Source organism: Pan paniscus, chromosome X (assembly GCF_029289425.2).
Source record: "Pan paniscus chromosome X, NHGRI_mPanPan1-v2.0_pri, whole genome shotgun sequence".
NCBI classification, from domain to species: domain Eukaryota; kingdom Metazoa; phylum Chordata; class Mammalia; order Primates; family Hominidae; genus Pan; species Pan paniscus.
In genome coordinates this window covers 123,252,459-123,260,985 of record NC_073272.2, presented here as the reverse complement: position 1 = coordinate 123,260,985, position 8,527 = coordinate 123,252,459, and the positions used below count along the sequence as shown (strand labels likewise).

The following is an 8,527-nucleotide window of genomic DNA, read 5'->3' as shown; positions in this document are numbered from 1 at the left end:
TAAATTTTTTGTAGAAACGCGGTCTCGCTATATTTCCCAGGGTGGCCTTGAACCCTTGGGCTCAAGCAAACCTCCCACTTCTGCCTCCCAAAGCACTGGTGACATGGGCCACTGTGCCCTGCCATAAATATTCTGATTTTTAAGTCTTGGTTCAATTCAAAAAGGGACTGTGTGTGGTGGCATACTCTGGTAATCCCAGCACTTTGGGAGGTTGAGGCAGAAGGATCACTTGAGCCTGGGAGTTCAAGACCAGCCTGGGCAACATAGCGAGACCCTGTCTCTACAAAAAAATTATTAAGAAAAAAGAAGCATTGTGTATGGAGAAAAATGTGCAATGTGGATCAAGAATCCACTCAAGGCGGGGCGCGGTGGCTCACGCCTGTAATCCCAGCACTTTGGGAGGCTGAGGCGGGTGGATCACGAGGTCAGGAGATCAAGACCATCCTGGCTAACACGGTGAAACCCTGTCTCTACTAAAAATACAAAAAATTAGCCGGGCGTGGTGGCGGGTGCCTGTTGTCCCAGCTACTCGGGAGGCTGAGGCAGGAGAATGGTGTGAACCTGGAGGCGGAGCTTGCAGTGAGCCGAGATCATGCCACTGCACTCCAGCCTGGGCGACAGAGTGAGACTCCATCTCAAAAAAAAAGGAATCCACTCAAGGATACCACTTTGCAATTCCTGATATAGATGCTGAGTGGGGTTCATCTCCTATTGAACTGTTTAGAGGTCTGGACCTTGGCTGATTTGCTAGTGTCTGCTCAGAGGATTGTCTGCTTAGTAATTTGGGGAGCATATATCTGTATGAGGATCCTCAACTAGACAGAGGGTCATTTCCCACCTTGCTGGCTCCTATTGTTAAGGACTATGAACTGTATGAGGGCTCCTTTGTGTTGGGCCAAGACATGGTATGTGAAGGAATCCTGAACTGAGCAGGGACCATGCATGGGATGATGGACTGTGCTATGTCTCTGGGCTCTGTATCCTGATAGTGATGGTTTGGAAGGGAAAAACATCAGTCAAGAAAATGGGGTTGCTCAAAATAAGTTTGATGAAATAACTCAAAAATATTGCTGCAAAATGCCGGGTGTGGTGGCTCATGCCTGTAATCCCAGCACTTTGGGAGTCTGAGGTGGGCGGATGACCTGAGGTCAGGAGTTTGAGACCAGCCTGACCAACATGGTGAAACCCTGTCTCTACGAAAAATACAAAAATTAGCTGGGTGTGGTGGTGGACACCTGTAATCCTAGCTACTCGAGAGGCTGAGGCACGAGAATTGCTTTAACTCGGAAGGCAGAGGTTGCAGTGAGCCGAGATTGCGCCACTGCACTCCAGCCTGGGCAACAGAGTGAGACTCCGTCTCAAACAACATATATATATCTATATGTCTATATATATATATCTGCAAAAACCCTGATATGATATTTAACAACAATAACAAAAGTTGTGCATTAACCATGGCCAAGTGGAATTCATTCCAGAAATGTAAGAGATGGTTCAGTATAATGAACTATATTAATTGTATAGTATTATATTAATAGATGAAAGGTAGAAAACCACATGATCCTCTTGATATATGCCAAAAAAGGCATCTGATAAGTTCAATGTTTATTTATGATAATAGTTTTTAAAAACCTTAGTAAAACAGGCTCAGATGGATATTGTGTTAACATGAGAAAAAACAGACTTTAAACAAAAAGCCAACGTCATCCTTTAGTATACATTTTTTTCTGAACAGCCTCCTGTCTGCTCTTCCATGGCTTGAGTAGCAAAAAGCAACTGAGTAAGCCCTAAAGCAAACGGTTACTATTTAGAATTTAAACAAAAATCTTGGCCAGGTGCGGTGACTCACACCTGTAATCCCAGCACTTTGGGATGCCCACGCAGGCAGATCACCTGAGATCAGGAGTTCGAGACCAGCCTGGCCAATGTGGTGAAACCCAGTCTCTACTAAAAATGCAAAAATTAGCTGGACGTGGTGATGGGAAAAAAAAAATTGGCCGGGTAGCAGGGTGTGGTGGCACACGCCTGTAGTCCCAGCTATTCAGGAGGCTGAGGCAGGAGAATGGCTTGAACCCAGGAGGTAGAGGTTGCAGTGAGCCGAGATCGCGTCACTGCACTCCAGCCTGGATGACAGAGTGAAACTCCGTCTCCAAAAAAAAAAGGGAAACCACAAGGGTCAGAGCATGAACAGGCTTACATGATGCCATCACTAGGATAGATGAGGTGGTCGATACTAGCATAGCTAAAGGGTCTCAGCTCTTAGCCCTCATTTTTCTTCTTTCTTTCTCTTTCTTTCTTTTCTTTCTTTCTTTTTTCTTTCTTTCTTTCTTTTCCTTTCTTTCTTTCTTTCTTTCTTTCTTTCTTTCTTTCTCTTTCCTTCCTTCCTTCCTTTCTTTCTTTCCTTCTTTCTTTCTTTCCTTCTTTCTTTCTTTTTCTTTTCTTTCTTTTTTCTTTCTTTCTTTCTTTTCCTTTCTTTCGTTTTCTTTCTTTCTTTCTTTCTCTTTCCTTCCTTCCTTCCTTTCCTTCTTTCTTTCTTTCTTTCTTTCTTTCTTTCTTTCTTTCTTTTCTTTCTTTCTTTCTTTCTTTCTTTCTTTCTTTCTTTCTTTCTTTCTTTCTTTCTTTCCTTCCTTCCTTCCTTCCTTCCTTCCTTCCTTTCTTTCCTTCTTTCTTTCTTTCTTTTTCTTTTCTTTCTTTCTTTTTTCTTTCTTTCTTTCTTGACAGAGTTTCACTCTTGTCACCCAGGCTGGAGTGCAATGGCTCGATCTCGACTCATTGCAACCTCCGCCTCTAGGGTTCAAGCCATTCTCCTGCCTCAGCCTCCCGAGTAGCTGGGATTACAGGCACCTGCCACCATGCCTGGCTAATTTTTTTGTATTTTTAGTAGAGACAGGGTTTCATCATGTTGGCCAGGCTGGTCTCGAACTCCTGACCACAGGTGATCCGCCCGCCTCAGCCTCCCAAAGTGCTAGGATTACAGGCGTGAGCCACCACGCCCGGCTATCAATTATGTTTTTATGCTAAATTAACTTAGTTATGAGAGCTGATTTTCCATGTCTTCAATTTGAACTTCTTGATTAGATAAATCCATTTGCAAGTCTGCACTGTTTCACCACCTCATGGAAACCCTCACAGAACTTTATGTCTCCCTGATTCTGGGCACATTCCAAAAACCATTTTATCTCATACAAGAAAGCCTACTGCTGCTGTGCCAGGTGGGTTCCCTGAGGCTTCTGGTAAGTGATGTCACCACTTGGGGGCTCAGCATTATTTACTCCACTGAAGCTCCCACTGATGGCATGACCCAGTATGTGCCCCACAGCAGAGTCCACAGCCATGCCAGCTGCAGTGATTGCCGCCCGGGCCATCAGACCTGGCTGCCGCGGAGTGCAGCAGCAGGAGAGCCAGCTGCAGAGGGTGGGGCTGCTGCTGGTGGCTGAGCTGCTGGTGCTAGCCTGGGTGTAGTTCTTATCTGAGGTGCTCAGCTGGCTAGAGGGGCCACGTGGGAGGTGCAGCTTCAGCTTCCACGTGACGTTGCAAATGTGCTGCGGCTCAGCGTCTAGACTTGTGAAACTCTATCTTTCTAAAATTATAGCCATTCTTCTGCATGTAAAATGGTATCTCGTGGTTTTGGTTTGCATTTCCTTAGTGATTAGTGATGTTGAACATCTTTATTTTATTTAGTCATTTATTTTTGAGATGGAGTTTTGCTCTGTCACCCAGGCTGGAGTGCAATGGCTCAATCTCGGCTCACTGCAACCTCGGCCTCCCAAGTTCAAGCGATTCTCCTGTCTCAGCCTCCCAAGTAGCTGGGATTACAGGCGCCTGCCACCATGCCAGGCTAATTTTTATAGTTTTTAGTAGAGACAGGGTTTTGCCACGTTGGCCAGGCTGGTCTCAAACTCCTGACCTCAGGTGATCTGCCTGCCTCGGCCTCCCAAATTGCTGGGATTACAGGTGTAAGCAACCATGCCCAGCCTTATTTTTCGTTTTTATGTAGAGATAGTCTCACCATGTTGCCCAGGCTGGTCGTAAACTCCTGGGCTCAAGATATCCTCCCACGTTGGCAGCCCAAAGTGCTGGGATTATAGATGTGAGCCACCACGTCTGGCCCTGAAGATCTTTAAATGTCTTTATCAGCCATTTGTATATCTTCTTTGAAGAAATGTCTACTTAAGCCCTTTGCTGTCCCCGCATCCGCCAACTTTTTTTTTTTTTTTGAGTAGGAGTCTCACTCTGTTGCCCAGGCTGGAGTGCAATGGGGCAATCTCAGCTTACTGCAACCTCTGCCTCCTGGGTTCAAGCAATTCTCCTGCCTCAGCCTCCCGAGTAGCTGGGATTACAGGTACTGCCACCATGCCCGGCTAATTTTTGTATTTTTAGTAGAGACAGGGTTTCACCATGTTGGCCAGGCTGGTCTCGAACTCCTGACCTCCTGATCCCCCTGCCTTGGCCTCCCAAAGTGCTGAGATTACAGGCGTGAGCCACCGTGCCCGGCCCCTTTGCCCCTTTTTGAAAATTGGGCTTTTTTTTTGGCTGGGCGTGGTGGCTCTCACCTGTAATCCCAGCACTTTGGGAGGCCAAGGTGGGCAGATCAAGAGGTCAGGAGATCGAGACCATCCTGGCTAACACGGTGAAACCCCATCTCTACTAAAAATACAAAAAATTAGCTGGGCGTGGTGGCAGGCGCCTGTAGTCCCAGCTACTCGGGAGGCTGAGGCAGGAGAATGGCGTGAACCTGGGAGGCGGAGCTTGCAGTGAGCTGAGATCGCACCACTGCACTCCAGCCTGGGTGACAGAGTGAGCCTCCGTCTCAAAAAAAACAAAAAAACAAAAAACAAAAAACCAAAAAATCAAATTGGGCTTTTTTTTTTTTTTTAAAGATTATTGAATGTTAAGGTTATACATTCTAGATAAAAGTCCCTTGTCAGATATATGGTTTGCAAATATTTTCTCCCATTCTGTAGGTTGTCTTTTTACTTTCTTGATGGTGACTTATGGTGTACAAAAATTTTAAATTTTTATGAAGCCCTATTTATCTATTTTTTTCTTTTGTCATTCGTGTTTTTGATGCTCTATCTAAGAAACTATTGCCTATCCCAGGATCACAAATATTTACTTCTATAATACTTCTATAATTTATTTTTGAATGCTAATTTTGTATCCAGCAATTTGCTAAACTCTCTAATTAATTATAATAATCTACTGTACTTTTTCTTTTTTCTTTTTCTTTCTTTCTTTCTTTCTTTTCTTTCTTTCTTTCTTTCTTTTTTTTTTTTTTGAGACGAGGTTTTGCGCTTGTTGCCCAGGCTGTAGTGCAATGGCACAATCTCAGCTCACTGCAACTCCTGCCTCCCGGGTTCAAGGGATTCTCCTGTTTTAGCCTCCCAAGTAGCTGGGATTACAGGTGCCCGCCATCAAGCCTGGCTAATTTTTTGTATTTAGTAGAGGAATTTCGCCATGTTGGTCATGCTGGTTTCGAACTCCTGACCTCAAGGGATCCATCTGCCTCTGCCTCCCAAAGTGCTGGGATTACAAGCATGAGCCACTGCGCCCAGCCCTAATCTTTAATATTTTTACCTTTAATTTTTTTATTTTTTATTGCTGTTTTGTGCCTAGTAAAATATTGAATAGAAATAGTGATAATGGATATCATTGTCTCATTCCTCATTAATAGGGGAAAGCTTTTAATATTTATTCTTTAAGTTTGATGCTTGCTTTAGGTTTCTTTTAAGATTAAGGAAATTCCATTTTGCTATTTTATAAGATTAAATAAATTCTACTTTATTACTATTGACAGTTTTTCTTTTTCTTTTTTGAGACAGGGTCTTGCCCTGTTGCCCAGCCTGGAGTGCAGTGGTACAAACATGGCTCATTGTAGCCTCAACCTCCTGGGCTCAAGTGATCCTCCTCCCACCTCAACCTCCCAAGTAGGTGGGACCACAGGCATGTGCCACCATACCTGGCTAATTTTTGTATTTTTAGTAGAGATGGGGTTTCACCATGTTGGCCAGGCTGGTCTCGAACTCCTGACCTCAGGTGATCCACCTGCCGCCTCGGCCTCCCAAAGTGCTGGGATTACAGGCGTGAGCCAATGCGCCCAGCCAGTTGGTTTGTTTGTTTTCAAATCTGTAGTATCACCTTACAGTTTCTAGTTCCTTAAGAAGTATTTAAATAGGGGTTTTAACAGTATCTAGAGTCATAGTGGATGGCAGATGTATTCGTATTGTCTGTTGTTTCTGATGCTTCTTGCTCAATCTTTGTTGTCTCTCACTGTGTGTCTCGTTATCTTTTTTTTTTTTCTTTTGAGAGAGTCTCACTCTGTTGCCCACGATGGAGCGCAGTGGCTCAATCTCGGCTCACTGCAACCTCTGCCTCCTAGGCTCAAGCAATTTTCATGCCTCAGCCTCCTGAGTAGCTGGGACTGCAGGTGTGCTGGTCTTGAACTCCTGACCTCAAGTGAGCCACCTCCCCGGCCTCCTGAAAGTGCTGGGATTACAGGCACGAGCCACTGTGCCTGGCTCTGGTTATTTATTTATTTATTTATTTATTTTTTGAGACGGAGTCTCGTCCTGTTGCCCAAGCTGGAGTGCAATGGCACGATCTCAGCTTACTGCAACCTCCGCCTCCCGAGTTCAAATGATTCTCTTGCCTCAGCCTTTCAAGTAGCTGGGATTACTGGTACCCGCCACCACGCCCAGCTAAATTTTGTATTTTTAGTAGAGATGGGGGTTTCACCATGATGGCCAGGCTGGTCTCGAACTCCTGACCTCGTGATCTGCCCACCTCAGCCTCCCAAAGTGTTGGGATTACAGGCGTAAGCCACCGCATCTGGCCCCTGATTATCTTTAGTTATCTGTTGGATATCCTATTTGAAGAATTATTGTTATTATTAATTATTATTGAGATGGAGCCTTGCTTTTGTCGCCCAGGCTGGAGTGCAGTGGCGCGATCTTGACTCACTGCAACTGCATCTCCTGGGTTCAAGCAATTCTCCTGCCTCAGCTTCCCGAATAGCTGGGATTACAGGTGCCTGCCAACATGCCCAGCTAATTTTTGTATTTTTAGTAGAGATGGGGTTTCACCATGTTGGCCCGGCTGGTATCGAACTCCTTACCTCCGGTGACCCACCCGCCTTGGCCTTCCAAAGTGCTGGGATTACAGGTGTGAGCCGCTGTGCCCGGTCCTGAAGAATTATTTATAGAAATAATTTGAGACTTGGAATAATATTATCTTTTCCCAGAAAGGATTTTTTTGTTCCTTACCAAGTGCCTGGGGCACTAATAGTATGGGAAGAGTACGGGATTACCTTATTCCAAGTTTAAATCTTGGTATTTTGTGGGCCATTCAAATGATAAATCTGATCTACAGAGGTCATGAAGGCTAATTTACTTCTGGTTCGTCCTTACTACTAGGGTGTAGCTATCTAGTTTCCAAACCCAAAGCAGGGAACAGTACACCTTAGATTCCACCTTTTGTCCCGCAGCCCCATAAACCAACAAATGAGCAGCTCAGCTTCTCACATACCTCTTTGGAATGGTCAAACACCTTAAGGTTAAAAGCTATCCCTGCATGCTATGCTAACCTCTCTGGGTTTCTGGTCTCTCTAAGCTTGCCTTAGTCATGACTCACCTGAAAGCATTAGTGGTCTGGAAACAAAGCTTGAGGAATTTTTTGTTTCCATATTCCAGAGTGTAGTCCTTTGAGTTCTCTCTGCACAAGAGTGTAATTTGCACTAGGAGTCCCCTTTGGCTGGTGGACAGCTTCAGCTGCTTTCTTCAGTTCCCAGTGTCCACCCCAAAGCACTGCTTGCCTATCAGTTGTTTCCTGGGCTGGGCAAATGACCCCTGGAGCAAAGACTACAACAGAATCCTAGTTGAGAGAGAGAGAGAGAGAGAGAGAGAGAGAGAGAGAGTGTGTGTGTGTGTGTGTGAGACAGAGAGAGAGAGACAGAGACAGAGACACACACACACACACAGAGAGAGATATCCAGAGTCCAGGGTCTACTTTCCTGGTGGCTGCAGGTCACTAACTCATTGTCTCATGTGTCCCTCTCACTTAAGGAACACCTTTTGCTTGGTAAATGCCTCTGGAGGGAAGAGGCCCTGGCTCACTTCTTTCTGTTCTGAGCACAAATTACCCTCACCACCACCCTGGCCCAAGCTACCATCATCTATCTCCTGGATTTAACTGAGTTCCCAGCTTCCACCTTTGCCATTCTATTCTCCTCATTAAAGTGACTGATCCTTTAAAAGAATAAATCAGACATGTCACTTCTTAGTTTAAAACCTCCCAGTGTCTTTTAAACCCACTCAGAATAAAATCCAAAATCGTTCCCATGACCTACAGGGACTTATATAACCTGATCCCTGGTTACCACTCAGATCTTATCACCTGTACTTCAGTCACACTAGCTTCCTGCTGTTCCTCAAACAAGCCAGTTATGCTTCAGCCTCAGGGCTTTGTTACTGCCTGCAATGCTCTTTACCTTGATAGCCGCATGGCTGATTCATTCACCTCCTTTAAGTTT

The 8,527-nt window shown here is 45.0% G+C and overlaps 1 pseudogene; it reads right to left on the bottom strand.

The window, feature by feature from the left end:
* Nucleotides 1-2,342: 2,342 nt before the first annotated feature.
* On the bottom strand, nucleotides 2,343-8,499 carry LOC100978952 (coiled-coil-helix-coiled-coil-helix domain-containing protein 2-like; annotated as a pseudogene).
* Between the last annotated feature and the right edge of the window lie 28 nt (nucleotides 8,500-8,527).